We start from the raw sequence: 19,275 nt of genomic DNA on the forward strand, positions 1-19,275 counted from the left end.
ATTTTAGGTACTAATACAAATCAACAAATTCAGTATTTAAGTGTCATAAAGCATTGTCAGAAGTCATAGATAATCAGAGAAAGTTTTAAGAAGAGGATTTGTGACTTTATGTAAGTCTTTAACATACATAAACTTGCATTGAGGCAGGGTGGTCGTAGAAGAGGTAAGAGATTACTTGTAAAAACAGAGGAGTTGGAGCATGAAATGAAAGGAAACTGACTTGCTAGAAGGAGAGGGCTTATGCTACAGACAAGTCTGGTAGAAGTTTGGATTCATTTCAATAAAGAGATTTAGGAAGAAACTGCCATCCCTTTATGTGGGAAAGGGTTTGATGAGAGAGCACTGTTTTAGAACGATCTGTCCTTGTGTGTAAAAGAAATTGGAGAGAGGAATAGTTGATAGAAAAGTCCTATGACTTTAATAATCGACATCCCTAGCATTACTCTAAAACTGAACGAAACTGATCTTCAATCTTCCATCTGATGATCTGACTACTGAGATACGTACAGGTTGAAATTAATCAGCCCTAGTTGAAATCCAGAGTCTGAAATACTAATGAGGGCAAAATTAGCTTCTGTATGTGGTCAGGTTAAAAAATAACATTGTACAGGGGGGCCTGGGTGGCGCAGTCGGTTAAGCGTCCGACCTCAGCCAGGTCACGATCTCGCGGTCCGTGAGTTCGAGCCCCGCGTCGGGCTCTGGGCTGATGGCTCGGAGCCTGGAGCCTGTTTCCGATTCTGTGTCTCCCTCTCTCTCTGCCCCTCCCCCGTTCATGCTCTGTCTCTCTCTGTCCCAAAAATAAATAAACGTTGAAAAAAAAATAACATTGTACACAGAGAACACGATATCATTTTGGAAACTCTGATGTGCACAAGAGAAGCATCTCTGACCCCTGGTGCTGCTCATGTCTACTCTGTAAATTGTACACAAAGGACTACTAAACACACATTCAATTTTGGTTCCCTAATGACATATTACACTTTCCAACTTGAAACAATGCTGAAGTACAGAAAGACCCAGAGACTTATATTAGCAAAACCTAGAGGAACAAAAAAACAGATCAAGAATGAAATGAGGAGGGTTGGAGGGTTGGCTTAGTACTACTGACTATTTGATTTATGGCAAACTGTCTCCCTCTGAGTTGCACCTTTCTGAGTGGGAGTGACAGTAAACATTATTAAATCGACACTGAGAGGATTACATGAATTAAATGTCATAGCATATACTAAAAACAAATCCCCAAACTTACCTCTCACCTCCAAACAATGCCACTGCCATACACCCAGTGGCTCAATGCAAAAATGTAAGAATCTTCCTTGACTTTTTAAAAAAAAATTATTTATAACCCGCCCAACACTATTCATCTGACTCTATTACTAAAATACAACTGGATCCATCTACTTTTCCTCCTTGTACCTCTCTAGGTCAAATCATCTCCATTTCTAACTTGAGCCACTAAAATACCCTCTTACCAGTTTCTCTATTTTTGCAATTTCCTCACTACAATTAATGCTACAGACAGCATTTAAAATGAATTTTTAAAATTCTTCAGTTGAAATGCTATTAGCTCCGTATCTTTTTAGAGCAAAATTGCAAACTGTTTTGGTCCCCAAATCATGATGTTCTGGTACCTGCCTGCATCTCATACCTTTCAACTTTTCTGTGTCTCCTTTCTCTCTTCCATTGTTCCTCAAATGCTCCAAGCTTGTTCCTCCCTCAGGACCTTTGCAGTAGGGTCCCTGCTGCCTGCAACACATGTCCTTTGTTTTTTGCATGGTTGGTTTTCCTTGTCCTTAAGAACATCCCTTAAAGTTTTCCTTCTCAGAAGTGTTTTCTTGACCACCAGCCTAGAGAAGCACCTCCGTCAAAGTTAATCACGTCACCTTATTTAATTTCCATTATAATACTTCTCATTGATATTTTTCTCATATACTTAGATGCTTATTTTCTTACTGCTTGTCTCGTCTGAGTGGAATGTTAAGTTCCATGGAACAGAGACTTTTCTGTCCTATTCAGTGGTTTCCACTTGGAATAATGTGCATCAAGTATTTGTCAAGTGTATGAATGAATGAAGAAATGAATGATCTGGTGTTTAAGTACACAGAAGCAGCCTGTAGATAGTTAAGGCTACAAATTCATTGAGAATCTAAATGATGTCACATTCACTAATTGATCCCTAGCATCTAGTAGAACCCAACTCACATAGTAGGAATTTCATCAATTTCTGAAATGATGCCTGTCTCGTTTTCAATGATTTTCAAAGAAGTTCTTCCTACAAAGAAAAGCTAGGGAGCACAATGCAATATAAAAGCCATTGCATTGTTTCCTCACTCTCTTTTTTATGTTTGTTTTTGTTTGTTTCTTTGCAGGGGAAGGCTTCCCTATTTCTTTATCTATTCTTGTCAAAGCAGCCCTGTTTAAGTTTGGCCAAACAATGCCCTCTGCTGTATGTGCCTAAAATAACATGATTGCCTTGAAAATTCTAATGTAGGTAATGTATAAGTTGATTTCCTGGTATGCTTCTTCACATATCACCTACATGTACTTCAGAAGTAGGGAGGTTTGACTCATTTTCCAGGTCACTCCATTGGATGAGACCACTTAGAGCAGAGAACAAGAATTTGTATGGCAGAAAGTCAAGTAATCTTCAAATCTCCTTCAAAATGGAAGAGCTTCTTGATCACCACATTTCTGCTTCTAGAACTCATTTGAATCGTTAATTAGAAAATCCATGGGTGAAAAAGATCTCTTAATTCTTCTGTTACAATCCAAAGGAGGATTCCTTTGGATTCTAAAGATGGAATAGGCAAGGGATTAGGGTAGGCGGTCACAGCTCCAACTTCGTCTTAGCTACAAAAAGTCGAATCTACTTCATGTTAGAAAAGCAGAACTAAAAATATAGCCAATGACTTGGCAAGACTAAAAATAAAATTAATTTGTTTTTTCCTGCTTGTGTAGTCTCACATGATGCAAGAGGGATAAACATACCTGGCATGAAGTTTCTGGCTGTTTATGAATCCTTTTGATCATATTCACTTCTTGACATTTATTATTTATGAAGACATGAAATATAGATGGCTGACTTGTTTCTCAAATTAAAGGGTGGGATTTGAGGTGTTCAGGGATATGTTTGTATTTTTATGATAGATGTTTGCTCTGTTGGTTTTGTGAAATGCATAACCAAAGAAAAAAGCTTAAAACCTCAAGCTCCATATACTGCTTGATATTTCACTCTTCAGGAAATGAAATCAGACCATTCCAATTATCAGAAATGTGCCTGCTTATCCCAATGCCTGCACTCTCCTTTGCACTAATATTTTTAAGTCTGGAGCCTATCAATGTATGAAAACCTCACTTCTTTCCTTTTCCTTTAGTTCTTTCTCTTTTCTTAGGTTTAGGGGACAAGAAATGATCAATACATGTTATTCTTTATCTCCAAAACTGGCCTTTTCTTCTCATACTTTTTCTGGGGCTGATCTACACACTAACACTTTTACAGATTTAGTGTAAGAAGCCACAGGAACCTTGGCAATCACAGTTCAAGAAAACATAACCCACCCATAGTTCCCATTTGCTTAGAGAATAAAACCTAAATCCCTTACTGCCTCTACCCACTAGATGCCAGTAGCACCCCCAGTTGTAATGATCTAGCATCTCCAGACATTGCCAAATGTCCCCTGGAGGGTAAATTTGCCCTCTTGTAAACTACTGCCTTAGTGTGACCCGTAAGACACTCCATGATGCTGCGCCATACTGCTTTCCCAGTCTTATCTCCTACTGTTCTCCATAATACAGTCTAGGCTGCAGTCTGTTCCTGATTCTAAAAATATGCCTCCTACTTTTCCTCTTCAGAGCCTTGCTCCTGTTTTTCCCATGGCCAGGAATGTCCTACTCTGGGTTTTCTTTCAAAATTGTACCCAATTTCAGAGCCAGTTTTAAAATGATCATTTCTATTTGACCTTCATTGGTCTTACTGGCTGGTAGCAATCTATCTTTCCAGAAGTGTCTGTAATGCTAAGACTATGACATTTATCAAATCTGTGTTTGAATCTAAATGTTTGGGTATGTATTCAACTTATTTATCATAAACTTCTTAAAGACAGAAACTAGATGATGTTTAGGAACGCAGAAAATATTTGTTGAATTGCATTACTGAATGTGGCCCACATTTTAATTCATAGTCAGGAGCCAGGATGATAAGCTAATTTTATAACAACAAATAACAAATCAAGGTCCACTGACAACACCTGTATGAGAACAAAAAAATAAGTAAATAAAATGGTATATAATTTAGTATAAAAGATAAAGAGGGGTAGGGGTTCAATAATTACTCCTTGTCCCCCCATACACATAAAAATGTATAAATAAATTAACAATGAGAAAAAAGGATTACACAAAATCAGCCTGTAAATGGGTGATTGAAAACAACATACTAGCTAAAGATTTCTCTTTAACAGCAATAAGCTGTATGTATCCTAAATATTACATTCAGAGTACATACCACAGTGTATATACTATAATTATCTATCTATCTATCTATCTATCTACCTACGTACCTACCTATATATCTATAGATGCATGTACTAAATGAAGGAAGTAAAGACAGAGCAAAAGAGAGAGAAAAAGAAAGAACGAAAGAACAAATGAAAGAAAGAGAAAGAAGCTCAAGAAAAGGTTGGTACTTATCAACTACTTACATAGCTAAATGAAGGCTAATGGAAGATGAGATTTGAAAAAAAAATCAGAGATAAAAATGTTGTATCTATCCATCTGTGAAACTGCCTAGAGGTTGGATACTCTGATTTATATACTCTATTATTGTGAAGATACATGAGTTACTATATAAAGAAAGATTTAGAACAGTGCCTGGTACACAGCCAATACTGTATGAACATTTTTTGTATTATTGTTATTGTTATTTGTCTAGTCCTGGTGACAGCTGAAGTCCAATTATGGAGAATGATTGATATATCAGGCAATTATAATCTGATGCTAAAGCAATTTGAATTATACAATTAACTTTTTTTTTAGTTTGATTTCTCATCAACCACCTTATTTAATTATAATGTTTTTCCATGAAAATGCATAGTTCAATCCAAGTGTTCCTAAGAAGCTCACAAATGGACTTCAAACCATTTATGAATCTCTTTAAATTATATGCAAATTTGTGTATAAATGTGGAAACTGTATATTTTTATAGGAAGATTATTCATTGGTTTTATCATCATATTCTCAAAGAGATTTATGACTCCAAAAAAGTTTAAGTTCTACATAAAAAGATTTGACAGACTGAACTACTTGAAGTGTCTGTTATAGTTTTAGCTATAATTTAACAAATTGGCACTCTGCTCTCTATATTCATTTCTTATGTGTTTATAAGTGTGACTACAACTTTCTCATGAAGAGCTACCAGAATCAAATTTCTGGGAGTATAAAACTAAGGACCAGTCCCACATCTTGAGAAATTGTTCAAGACCAATATCCATTGGGAAAGGTCTTGGAATGCAGTCTTCTCTGGTGACAATTATCCTTACCACATACATTAACACTGGTATTCAGGTGAAATTTTCACTCCATATGAGTTTTAAAGGAATTTGTGTTAATGTAAGAATCAGGATGCTACATGATGAAATGGGGACTTCTCTGATCCAGAACTGTCCTTCATCTGGCCATAGGTTATTTCTCAAAGGAAAATGCACTGAGGAGATATAACTAAATTTTTAATGTTTATCTATCTCTTAGAATATTTGGGGTAATTCTGACTGATGCCAAAAGAGGAAATATCACGCTTATTAATATTAGTGAAGATCAACTGTAAAAAATTAATATTCCATTACAACTAATACATCCAAACCTCCAACAAGAATCCCGCTCCCACATACACACAAAATCTATTTCTGAATGAGGTTAAACTGCAGAAATTGGACAATGTTTTAGACTCTCAGGATGCACAACAGGATGATGCTAGGCTTTCAGTTTGAAAAAGGGAATAAAAAGAAAGCAGATAAAAGAGGCTCAACATTTTAAATTATGTTTATTTGAAGTATGGAACAGTACTTTCCTCCTCATGACATTCTTCTATCAGTCCACAGAAACTAATAATTATTCTTTTATATATTTTATCTACATTAACATTTAAATATTTTTACATCCAGGTTAATGACAGGGCAAGTAACTACAGAAACTTTTGAAAACCTAACAAGTCCATCTTAAATATAAGCCCTTGGCAAGGCAGGTAGAGAAGGATTTGATTTCAGAAAGATGGTAATGCAGTTAATGACCTTGTTTCCCATGCTTCCTTTGGATTGATGACTAGCTAGGAGGAGTTGATAGCCATTAACCCTCAACCACTCATTAATCCTTAGGAAATGCCCTGTGCAAGGTCATCATTGCCTTCATAGGTTGAAAGCAAACAAACCAACAATAGCATCCAAAAGGCATATAGATTTTTGTAATGAGTAATGCAATTTAAATTACCATCCAAGGGAATCTGCAGAGAATAACTACCACATATAGAGAGCCATTCTGATTTTAAAATCATCTTCCAATGTTTTATCATGTACTTTCTTCCCTGTTTATTATTAAACGGTACAAAACCCAAATTTCCTAGACAGTAACCAAACATATACACACACATATATATATCTCCCCAGCCAAAATGCTAATGGTGTTTCGGATTCATTTCATAGTAGGATCTGGGAAAGAGAATCTTAAAGTCATTTCAGTGCTAATAATACAGAATTCCAAGTATGTTCACCAACACTACCTGACCTTTACCCGTGAGAGAACCCCTTCCACTCAGTAACTCCCCATCACTGATCATTTGAAACACTGTGCTGAGACAAGCCTAACACAAACAACAAAGTCATGAACCAATGCCAAAGTGTTATACTGAGTGAGTATATAGGTGGTTATGTGGATAATTAGAAGCAGTCTGGTGTTCAGAGGGACCCAGTAAGCTTTGGACAGTCAATGAAGGCTATGAGGACACGGATTTTAGTAGATGTGGATTTGGATAAGTACAGTTCTCAGCTGTTGACACTCAGGACAAATGTCTCCCATTGTTCATCAGGTATCTCACAGTATAGTGGGATTCATAAGAAGTAATAAAAAGGGATTTTAATACAGCAGAAAGTGCTAGAGAAAAAGGCACAGTGTGTTTAAGGAGGACACAATAACAGATGGAAGAAGAAAGAGAGAGAGAAGGGAGAGAGTTTGTTGGAGAAGAGGCATGTGGTTGGTGGGAAATGTGTGTAAGCGAACATGAATGTAGGGCAGAGAGGCACAAGATGACTCCTGTGAAGAATCTATACTAAAAACCAGTGGGAGAGAAGGTAGGGTAAGTAAAATAATGCCAGATTGTGAAAAATAGACCAAAGAAATTTAGATTTTGTATGAAGTCATCAGGTGGGTTGTAGGGACTTGGCTTTTCTCCTTGTGTTGGAAGGGAATAATATAATGGGAAGAGTATCTAAGGAAAAGCAAATTTGCATTGTATAGAGCATGGATGGGATACAGTACACTGTATGCTCTGAACACCTACTAAGAAATTATTTCAATAATTGAGGAATAGAAGAATGAGGGCCTGGACTAGGCTCTGCTTTTTCGCTAAAATATAGGCTGACGTGACATTATGACCTTCACATCTCTGCTCAGCAATCTTTACCGAGACTCCCTTCCTATTTCACCAGCATCTTTGATTCCTGACCCATGATTGGCTGCTCTGACTTCTGTATATTTCAGACTCCCTGAAACATCAGAGCAAGTCCCATCCATCAAGTCCTGGCTCCTGCTGCAGATCTCAGAGCCCCCACCTTCCAGTTTTCAGCATGACTCAAGACTTTAATAAATTCACCAAAATGACCCACAAAAACCTGATAAGGAAACTCTCTTTAATTGAGTCTGTGTTTATGAGATCTGAGCAAGGGGAGGAAGCAGAGTAGACTCTTTCTGTGATTTCCAGGCAACGTCATTTAATCAGAATGCAGATAGCAGGGATGGCCTTCTAATTGGAACTGCAGTTGGTTTCAAGTAACCTCAACACTGTTAACATTGCATAATGAGGAAACCTTGGTGATGGCATGTCAGATAATGGGAATGACTGTAATCAGTGATTTCTTTGTTTCTCCCTAATGGCCACAAAAGAGGGAATTATATGGCAGATGCAGACATTTGGAAATTGGATTCTTACTTATTTACTTAAGGCAGTCCTCATTTTGTTTGGTGCCGTGTTAAACATAGGTCATGCATATTGGAACCAAGTCCTCTTCTTTGCACATTATCTTATAACAGATTTGCTTTCAGTTACCATGGAACCTTGCAAAATGACGACTCAGTTCCAATATGAACAAGCTTCAGTTAACACAGTTCTGTGCAAAATAAGAACTCCCAATATTATCTGGTATTTATTTGCTTACAGTGCATCATTTCCAAAAACATACCAGGGGAAAAAATCAGGAATATACATGAAAAGCAATAAGGAACTGCATCCCCTATGGTATCTTAATGGAATAAGAAAGGGAAGCCAGTGCTTGTCCCTATTTAAGTCATTAGTTAACTAGTTTTTCCTTGGTTTGTAATGAAAATTACTTCTTGGTTACTTTTCCTACTATCTTTCTTTATTCTTTAAAGGATGCATCTTAGAAAGAATAATCCAAATGAAAAAACACAAGGGTGACAGATTCTACTATGGATATCAAAGATGCTGGGTGACACTAATGCAAACTTAAACTTTCTCTACCCTTCTGTAAAGTGAAGACAGAATGAATACCTGCTCTTTCCATGACAAAGGAATACTAGAAAGATGAAGTTTAATAAAAAATAAGTGTAACAAAAAGCAAAATCCAAAAAAGTGAGGATAAATTATATCGTTGTCAATGCTACATTCTCCAGTCCCGTATTTTAAGCTCCAACTGCCCTATGAACAGAAATAGAAGGTGGATAGAGATGTAGGCAAAATTCTAAGATCAGTAGTTGGAAAATTATTGCCCATAGGCAAAATCTGGCTTGACACCCGTTTTTGTCAATAAAGTTTTATTGGAATACTTCCACACCCATTCATGTATGTATTATCTATGGCTGCTTTCACATTAAAGTGCCACATTGTGTCATTGTGATAGAATATAAGGCTCACATAGCCCAAAATACTTACTCACTGACCCTCTACAGAAAAAGTTTGCTGGCCCTGCTTTGCAAGGTCAGCTTTCTAAACTATCTTTCATCTCAGAAATAAGAAAGAGATTCAGTTGTACTCAGTTGGCAATGGTTCCATGTGTCACATAACATATGTGAGGAGTCCTGAGCAAAAGAGGCAGTTCCACAACACGGTGGGGTTGTCCGTGGTACCTTTACTTGCTCGCATGTTTTCAGCACTTAGTGCCATACTACAGTCTCTGTGTGTTCACCTAAGTGGCTTCAGGGATTCTCTTATTTAGATTTAAATAAACTAACACAAAATGGAGAAAGGAGCTTAAAAGCATTCTTTCAAAGACAACACTGAATATTCTCAAAATAAAGCAAGTGTAGATAGGCACACCACAGCTAAAAATGGCAGAGCTAAGCTTTTCTCTCCTAGTATGACCTCTTCGAAGTTTTACGACACTTATGTATTAAAGCAATGTTCATTCTGATTAATCTTGTGTATATATGCATGTCCATGTGTGTGGGGTGGTGGGTAACAATTATGTTCTCCAGCAATCATGTCCCATCACACTCTTATCCAAACTGTTTACCCTCTTGGCTTCCCATCAGTCTTTTCTCCCCACCCCACCTGACCCCACCAAAGCCTACTGCTGTGCAAAATCAGTTCCTCTTCTGTCCCTGGGATTAAGACCTGTGTTTCCTCATTTCTCTTGGAGAATGACTAAAAAACAGGTCTGTAAGAAAGAAACTTTGTAACTACCCTCTCCTTACTTCTTTTCCCCTTTTCCTGCTAAGTGTCTTCCTCTTACCATTCATGGGAAAGATGAATTAAAATCTGCTGGGCTGAAGCTTTAAAACCCATGAACATAGAACCCAAATTAAAATAATAGACTCTGAGAGTTTTAATTTTAAAAGGAATCCCAGAGATCTAGGTAAAAACTCCATTTTCTCTTTCACTATATGGAGATGTGGTCGATAATTCTGAATCTCCTTTTCCCTCACCCGTAAAGTGGATGTGATATTTTTTGTCTTTCCCTTCTCATTATCAGGGCAACTTTAAATAGTTTATGAATTGTGAGATGGCTTGTAACTTCTAAAACTATAAATACAGGGGCACCTGGGTGGCTCAGTCGGTTAAGCATCCAGACTTCAGCTCAGGTCATGATCTCACAGTTTGTGAGTTCAAGTCCCGCATCGGGCTCTGTGCTGACAGCTCAGAGCCTGGAGCCTGCTTCAGATTCTGTGTCTCCCTCTCTCTCTGCCCCTCCCCACTCAGCTGCTGTCTCTCTCCCAAAAATAAGTAAGCATTAAAAAAAATTTTCAACTATAAATATTAGGTAGACTTTGTGGAGACCGATCATTTTTTTACTTTGAATCCAAACTAAAAATAAAATCAATCAGAAAGGGGAGGGAGGAGGGAGACAGAAAGAGTAAAAACCACAGCTTTCTGTGTGGCAGATACTCTGCGTACTTCACATACAAAATTTTTACTTAATTCTCATAACAGCTGCACAAAATAGATGCTTCCTGTTGCTCGCCACAAATCACGCAATTAGTCGCTGATCTCAGGTCTGTCTTAATATTCCGCTTTAACCATAACCATCCAGAGTATGGATATATACTCTTTGCTAGCTATGTTGCTTTGGATAAGCAATTTACTCTTTTGGCAACTCATTTTCCTCATTTTTAAAGGGATGAAGAAAAACACCACTCCCACGGTGTACTGGCTGGATTATTAAAGCTAATCCCAGGGCCGCCTGGGCGACTCAGTCTGGTACGTGTCCGATTTTGGCTCAGGTCATGATCTCAAGGCTCTTGGGCTGGAGCCCCACATTGGGCTCTGGGCTGACAGCTCAGAGCCTGGAGCTTGCTTCAGATTCTGTGTCTCTGTCTCTCTCTGCCCTTTCCTTGTGCCCGCTCTGTCTTTCTCTCAAAAATAAATAAACATTGAAAAAAGTTAAAACTAATCTTAATGAAACGTTTCTTAGAAGTTTCTTAAAACGTTTCTTAGAAGTGCTTATATTCATTTTGCCTTTGACATGCCAAGACAGAGCATCTGAGAACTATAATCAAGGTTTTACCACCACCTGGTTGTGGGATCTAAACTTCAGCCTGGATCCATTTTTCCTTCCAGCACATTGCCTGGCAATGAATTTTGTGGGATTAACGAAGACAAGCTAAATGCAAGTACCTAGAAAAATATCTGGCACACAGTAGGTACACAATATATAGTATGTTTTTTTCCTTTCCTAAATAAACTCCTTTTTCTTGGAATGTGATCAGCACAATGATTTCATGCTCCAGTTAGAAGACTGCAAATCAGGACTGAGGAGAAAGAAACATCAGTTTGCGCTGCCTAAATCAAGGAAAAGCCACAGCTGGGGTGGAAATGTGGCCCATGATATAAAGCCTGCTTACTTCCAACTCGCAGTCAAGGGTTTCTTCTTACCAGCATGTGCTTCCTTGGTAAACTTCACTCTCAATTCTTTTGTTTTTGAAGAAAAACATTTCCAGCTAATAACACAATTACACTTAAGTATCAGAGCTCATTTTAGTATTATTGCATTTGTTAAATCTAACTGAGTCCAAATTACTTCCTCATTGCTAATAAGAGAAGGGGGAGGAGGAGCAGGAGGAGGAAGAAACCAAGGGGGAGACCAGAGGAAGACCAAGCGGGAGAGGGTTCCAGGGTTAAAGAAAGAGAAAGAGATGTACACACACAGTAACGGGAAAACAGAGATAGCAACACTACATGTAGCATCAAGTCCAATGAATGTCAGTTAAACTTGCTGCCCACGGTTTCTATGGAAACCCCTTAAGTTAAGAGTGGAACACAGACATTTTTTGGACTGCAATTCACAAGCTGTTTATTTAATTATGATGAAACATGAGACTGTTAGGGACAATACTATTATCATACTGATAGCATTTAGAATTCAACGAATAGGTATGGCAAAATAAAAACTTAACAAAAAATTTTTTAAACCATTACCTTCATGTGAATTGCATGCAAATAAAATGCGTCTTGTTTTCATACATTATTTCCCGCAGGCAACCCCCAAATTAGCCAAATGACATTCATTAAAAGGGAGTTCTTCAGAGGCCTCATGCCAATTATACACCCCCCATGCCCAGTGAACAAAACCAAGGTCACAGCATATTTTCAATTAAACCCAGGATAGCACCAAAGTGCAGCCCAGCTGGAAAAGCAAGCACATTATTACCCCATAGATCATTTGTGAGCAATGAATAGGTCTCTGGTGTTTTTCTGTTTTATAGATATTTGAATATAAAAATAAAGAAAATCGCTTCAGATTAGCTTTTGCCTTCCAAAATAAACAACCACTTTCAGGGCATTACTCCTGGCGGCCCAAAGAAGAATGACTGGAAGCCATCACTTCTCTGTCCCTGATGGTTGGGAAAGGTTTGCTTAGCCTTTCATCTGGCCACAGGGAACCAGGTGATTGATGAACTCACTCATACCCTTGTTCCCTCACTAAATGGACATGTAGTTTCTAACTACTGTATATCAGGCACTGTGCTAGGGACAAGGGAGGCAAGAAGATTACATCCTAGTCCCTAGCTTAATTATGGATTTTTTAGAAATGAATGCATTAATTTTACTGATAAATATTTAGGGAAGGACAACTATGGCTCATAGACATTAAACTAAATAGATCAATAAATCCAGGATTCAGCCTTCCAGAAGATTACAATTAAATGGAGACAAAAAGACACATTGTCATAAGTCATACAGCAAGGAGTCAGTGTTCCTGCCTGCTGCCTCACAATTTCTCTGTGTATAGAAATGCTACCTACGGATGCTGTACTGCAGAAGGTAAACGTGTTTGTGTGTACGGGATGACTGGCTGGTGGAAGATGAGGTGGAGAGGGAGCTTTGGGAATATTTCTATAGGGGAACCACATTTCCAGATTTGTCTATGAGCCACCCCTACCCTTATAAAATCTTTAGTCCATAAAACATAACTAAAGGAGGAGGCACTCACAAGAGAAGTGGATCCCAAGGAGAGTCATCTCTGGTGTCAGGCTGGGAACATGAAGGCTGTTTCTAAGCTGGCAAAGAGAAACATACAAGAAATTTGCAAATATGACTCAGTGAATATGTCTTTTCTACTATGCTGCAGCCTGTTTTTTGAAATCCAGTAGTGGTTTGCAGTAACTGGGCTTCCCACAAGTTGCTCGTGCTAGCAAAGCCAGTCGTTGCTGTTATTGGATTCGACAGTGTATAATGAGCCGCTTCACATTAGCTGCTGTTGTAGTGTTCAGCATATTGTGGGGAAGATTTAGCATGAATCATCACCCACCTAGCTCTCCATTGTGGTCTCTATGCTGTAAACAGGCAACGTGTTTGCCAATCTAAAAAAATAAAAAAAATAAGAAAGCATCCATTAGAACAATTCAGCACATTTCTGGATCTGCTGCCACCACCATCGCCACAGACGACACTGGTGACAATATTTATTGAATTGCCACTGTATTTTAACATTCTCCTGGGCAGAGAGCCAAGGCAGCTATTTTAACCACTGGCCATTTTGAACAATGCATTTTTTAAGGCCCATGAAAAAATGCTGTTTGGAGTCAGAAGACCTGCCGTCTACACTTGGTTCTGACTCATCCAATGCACGCCCTTCAACAAGTCACATGTTCTCTCAGATCCAGTCTTTATCAAAACTGCCCCTTAAGATCAAATGAGAGAATACACTTTGAGGATGGACAGGAAATAGTAAACAGAACACACTGAGTTACTAAAGTCAAATGGGATGTTAAGACTTTGATAGAGACATCAGCTGTCAACTCCAGTTGTTTCTTTTTCCACACCCCGAAAACAAGAGAGATATTAACATCTCCTCCTCCTGCCCATCCCCTCCCAACATTCCTACAGCAATGGCAGATTGCAAATTAGAATCTGAGATTGAAGGCCACACAGGACTTGGAGCAAAGAAATGTGAAAAGGTAGAGCTGGCATTTTGCAAAGCATCATCAAGAAAACTAAAGAATCTTTAATTCCCACAAACACAGGTCTTTACAGCCAAAGCTTAGACATACAGTTGGTGTGAACTATACAAAGCGGAAACCCTGGGCAAGTACAGATGGGAAAAGCCCACACAATTAGTAATCAAGATCAAGGGACTGACATGGATATTGAAATCACCAAGATTCTATCAAGAGTAGGATTGGAAAGAACAGCAGGGAGGCAGGTGTTAAAATCTTCAAGGAATGAGGAGGAGTGAAGTGTGGGTCTGCTGGGGACTCCTACAAGGAGGTGTTAGCAGGTGGCATAGTCTGATGGTGTAAGCTTCAAAGTGGGGCACTTTACTGTGTTAAGATGGTTTTGTTTGGAACAGATAATGCAAGTAAATGTGCTTCTCAAACTTCAAAGCAACATACCGCTAGTAAATATTATTCTTATTACATAAGTAAAACTGACTATAATGAAATTTTATTTCAGAGACGATCTGTGGATTTTCTGTTATTGGTTTTAAAAGACATGTAACTCAATTGTATAGAAACTTTCCCCAAGTCTCATGGTTGCAAGAACTTCAGATAGGACACATCATGAAATGTGAGTGACAAGTTAACAGGTCAGGGATTTATGAAAATGTGAAAGCAAGGAGGTGGGTAACAATCAGTGTGTGTAGGGGGGTAAAGAAAAGGTGGGAGGAGAAAACTCATGTTAATTGTTAAATAAGTAGCCAATTCTCAGTTCTCATATTAGACAAGAATTAGCAGTATTTGACATAGTGACCACCCTGTCTTTTCTGAAACATTGTCTGCACTTGGCTGCTGGGAAACCACACTCTCAATTCTCCTTCTACCTCATTGGTTAATCTGCTCTGCCTCCATCACTAGTTGTGCCTTATCTCTTGGCCTACGAAACCCTGGAGTGCACCAGAACTCAGTTAGTGGACCTATTCTTTGTCTATACTCATTCTCCAAGTGATCCCATGGTGGCTTTAAATGCTATCGACAAACATATACCTCCAGCCTGTGGTACAGACTTATACGTATAACTGCTAACTTGAGACCTCCAATGGAGGCATCGAAAATCAATCTGTCCAAAATAACACTCTTGATTCCAACTCGACATTCATCCCCAATAATTTTCTAATAGCAACTCCAGTCGTTCATGCATTCATTCAACAAAAAATTTTAAGCCCCTACCGGTAGATATGCCAAGCACCATTCCGGGGATCATCCTCTGAGCAGCTCAGACCAAAGTCCCCCTAAATCTCCATTGTTTCACTTCATACTCACTACTGCATCCTGTTACCTCTACACCCTATCACCTTGACACTCTATTGCCTATACATTGGAAATCCTGTATATTAAGAATCTTGTCACTTTTCTTCACTTCCACTGCTACATCCTAGTCCATTTTCTTTTTTTATTAAATTTTTTTCAACGTTTTTTATTTATTTTTGGGACAGAGAGAGACAGAGCATGAACGGGGGAGGGGCAGAGAGAGAGGGAGACACAGAATCGGAAACAGGCTCCAGGCTCCGAGCCATCAGCCCAGAGCCTGACGCGGGGCTGGAACTCACAGACCGCGAGATCGTGACCTGGCTGAAGTCGGACGCTTAACTGACTGCACCACCCAGGCGCCCCCTTAGTCCATTTTCTATCTGTATAATTCAGTGATTCCTATAGCCTGGTCCAATATCTGGTGTCTCTGCTTCTCTTTGTGTGCTTCTTCAGTTTTATCTCACACATAGAGGGGTCCTATCAGACCCCTTATATTATACATTACAGATTAGATAATTTCCTCATATATATTATCCTGTCTGACCCTCATAATTATGGGAGGTAGGTAGAAATAGGTTATAATTTTCCATTTTGCAAATGATAATGTTAAAGTGTATAAGGAAGTTAAGTAATGTGATCAAGTTTCAAGGGGACAAGACTAATATATGATAACTGTTACACAAGAAGTGTTTAGAGATCTAAGCTAGTGCTCTGCCTAATATATAGTCTTTCAACGTGAACAAGCTAAGGAAGGGAAAGAGGTACTTAAGCCATTAATCATTACAAGGTTCTCTAAATTTGTAGGAACCTACTTTTTTGTGCTTTTTTTTTATAAACACATTGTACAATATGGGAATAATAAAAAGAACATTTATTGAGCAATTATCAACTACTGTGTTAGCCATCCATGATGTACTTGCCTACCATGTGTCTTTCTGCATCTTTAGACAACATGCTCTGTTGAGATCGGCACTATATTCCATTTTATGTGCATGTATAGCCCAGTAACTGCCATATAGTATATGCTTAATACATGTTTCTTGAATAAGTGAATTAAATAGCTTACTTGGTTATATACAGAAAGAACCAACTGAATGTACACGCTGAATCTGAATCACACAATCCATCAGTATATAAAATTATAGAATTATAAGATTCATCAGTATGTAAAATCATAAACTTTCCGCATTCTAAATCAAAAACTATTGGTATCAGCAATTTCTTATGGTTCAAGCTAAGTTTCCAAAGAGGGACAGTGATTTTGGAAATGTACAATTTGTCAATCAAATTTCTGGAATTCATGGACATCCTTTCAGTTTACTTCTGTTTATATAAACTTTCATGTACCAATCAAGGGAAAAAGAGCCAATAATTTTATTTCAATGCAAAGTCTCCTAACTTCAGATAGTCAATCTGTGGAACAGTAATTACAAACAAAACCAGAATAAGGACACTCAGTACTGAGTTATAAAAGGTTCATTTTCTATTGATTACCTATAGCAGGGTCCGCAAGCATAGAGCAGACAGGACACTTGCTCTGCCATAGCCTTAAAATCCAATAGGACAGCCATTCATACATCATGGAAAACTGAGGCATCCATGCTGGTTTTTCTTAATAAAGCTGCTCAAATATTATTAATTCTCAATAGTTCTATTCTGACTTGCTCCTTTGTCATCTGACTTGCCCAAAGAGAGAATTAACCACATACATATCATTTTTTCATAGTATTTTCTTGATTGTACCACTTATCACCATGTGAGAACCAAGACATCCTATTAATCAACTGCTACTGTAGAACACTGTGTTGGGAATACACAAAAAATAAAAATTTTAGATTAAAGGGAAGTGAGTATCTGAAGTAGAGACATGCGTATAAAATATAAAATATACTTTATATATTATACAAACATTTTATAAATATAAATAACATATAAATATTTTATATGCCACTTAAATATCTCTTTAGCTGCTAGTGGTATCCTAGTTTAACACTGGAGATCAGGATGTGTGGGAATAGGGGAGGATACAACAAAAGTGTCCTTGATTTTCAAATAACAGCACCGAGTCAACCTCCTGCTCTAACCAATCTAAATCTATGGTCTGAAAGGACACATGCTACTGTGGTCTGTGTAAATGTGGCATTCATCTTCATGAGTGTACAGATGAAGAATGGATCAGGACTGACACAGTCATGAGTGACTTATCCCATTCCTCCTCACAAGTGAAGATAAATGACACAAAATACCAACCACCATGCATTATATATATTTTATTCCACATTTACTCCCACAGACACAAACATACAGGAGGCCTTTTCTTCAACCTGATTGTTTTTTTGTTTTCAAAATATACAGCTAACAATAACAACAGAGAACCTCTGGGAAAGTCAGAGGCAATGAAAAATGCTAAAGTAACTTCTACAGGACAAGCTTTACCCAGTGAGGGGATATGTCAACAGACCTTATCTCTGGGAACTCTAAAATGGCTGCATGCCTCCAAATAGGATTTCACGGGTCTCTGGCTGCTGTCATTAAGCTAATGTTATGAGAAATCACAAAGACCCTCCAAGGATACTGCACTAGATTACTTTCCCACCTGTGGAAAATTCACTAAGATGGTGATTCTAACAGAATAGCTTCCAAGACCTCCTGATTACACAGTAGTCCTTCTTGGTTTACTTTATTCTCAGATGACATTCTTTATCCTCCGATGATGTGCATTCTTTAACTTGTGAGTTGGATTAGGATGTCCTCATTAAGCTTCTTAAACAGCTGGTAAGGTAGAAAAAAGGCTAAATAATGGCATCACCAGGGATATTCTTCCCTCCCCACCCTCATAGCTAGATAACGTGGGTACTCAGTGTCAGCCTACCTTTGTATATGGCCTCTTTTAGGTTACAATGCTGTAGTACCATCGAGATCATATGGGATCATTTTAAATTATTGCATTCAGACTTAAGCCTAATTTGAAGCTGGCCCTGTTTGGAAGGATCTAGTCCCCTAGATCTAGTTCCCTAAAAAATTGCATCTAGATTATTAGAAAGCCAAGTTTTCTTTTCACCAGAGCGATTGAGAGTCATGGTCTTTGTCTCCTATTGCCCGTGCCTGACTTTTTCCCAATGTTGTGAGTCCCACTTTCCAGTTAATAGTGGGCAATGGACTCCAGCTACCGGCAGAAGAAATCCTGGCCATCTTCTGTAGCTTCATTCTCACACTCCACCTCATGACATTGTTGTTCCAGATTTAGCTCTGATCTTACGCTCTAATAGCTTATACTCTATACACCACTTTGGGAAATTGTACCAGTTGAGCCCCAAGACCATGCCTCCATATGTATCTGTGATCTCTTATGAGATTCCTGTCCTCTTCTGTAAGTCTAAGTCTTTGGTAGTATAACATAACCCAGATCTCAGGACCTCAATGACCAAGGACCTGGCTTGTTTCTTAAAGTGCTAGATATCTAGCATATCACCTTAATCCTCATCAGAATTGACAGCCTTCTGTTATATATCTCATTCAACATTAATTAAATGCTTACTGAATATCTGGGACTACTCTAGACACTCCGAATTCTGAAGTGAGTCAGACAGTGAGAAACTCTCACTTCACAGAGCATCCCCCCTTAGGGGTTAGACAGATAACAAACCAGAAAAGATCAGGTAGAGATAAGTATTGAAATGAAAATAAAAGAGTGACAAGATAGGGAATTACTGAAGGGAAATATTACATTGGTTTGGTCTAGTAATATCCCTCTGCAAAAGAAACAGTTATGGTGCCTGGGTGGCCCAGTAGATTAAGTGTTTGATTCCTAGTTTTGGCTCAGGTAATGATCTCATGGTTGGTGAGTTTGAGCCCCGCATGGGGGTCTGT

General features: G+C 38.3%; 1 protein-coding gene across 6 annotated transcripts in view; it reads right to left on the bottom strand.

Annotated features, from left to right (window-relative positions):
• The window catches only part of LRRC4C (leucine rich repeat containing 4C), a 1,209,844-nt gene that overhangs the window by 11,152 nt on the left and 1,179,417 nt on the right, over positions 1–19,275 (bottom strand). For 4 of the 6 annotated variants that reach the window (XM_043580988.1, XM_043580986.1, XM_043580987.1 and 1 more), the window contains 2 exons: positions 13,467–13,518; positions 13,149–13,215 (listed from right to left, as the gene is read on the bottom strand). The exons of 1 other annotated variant lie outside the window; for it this stretch is intronic. The gene's annotated coding sequence lies outside the window, so the exon portion shown is untranslated. The remainder of the gene's footprint in view (positions 1–13,148; positions 13,216–13,466; positions 13,519–19,275) is intronic. One more of the 6 variants, XM_043580990.1, reaches the window with a different exon arrangement.

This window comes from Prionailurus bengalensis, chromosome D1 (genome assembly GCF_016509475.1).
Source record: "Prionailurus bengalensis isolate Pbe53 chromosome D1, Fcat_Pben_1.1_paternal_pri, whole genome shotgun sequence".
In the NCBI taxonomy this organism is placed as follows: domain Eukaryota; kingdom Metazoa; phylum Chordata; class Mammalia; order Carnivora; family Felidae; genus Prionailurus; species Prionailurus bengalensis.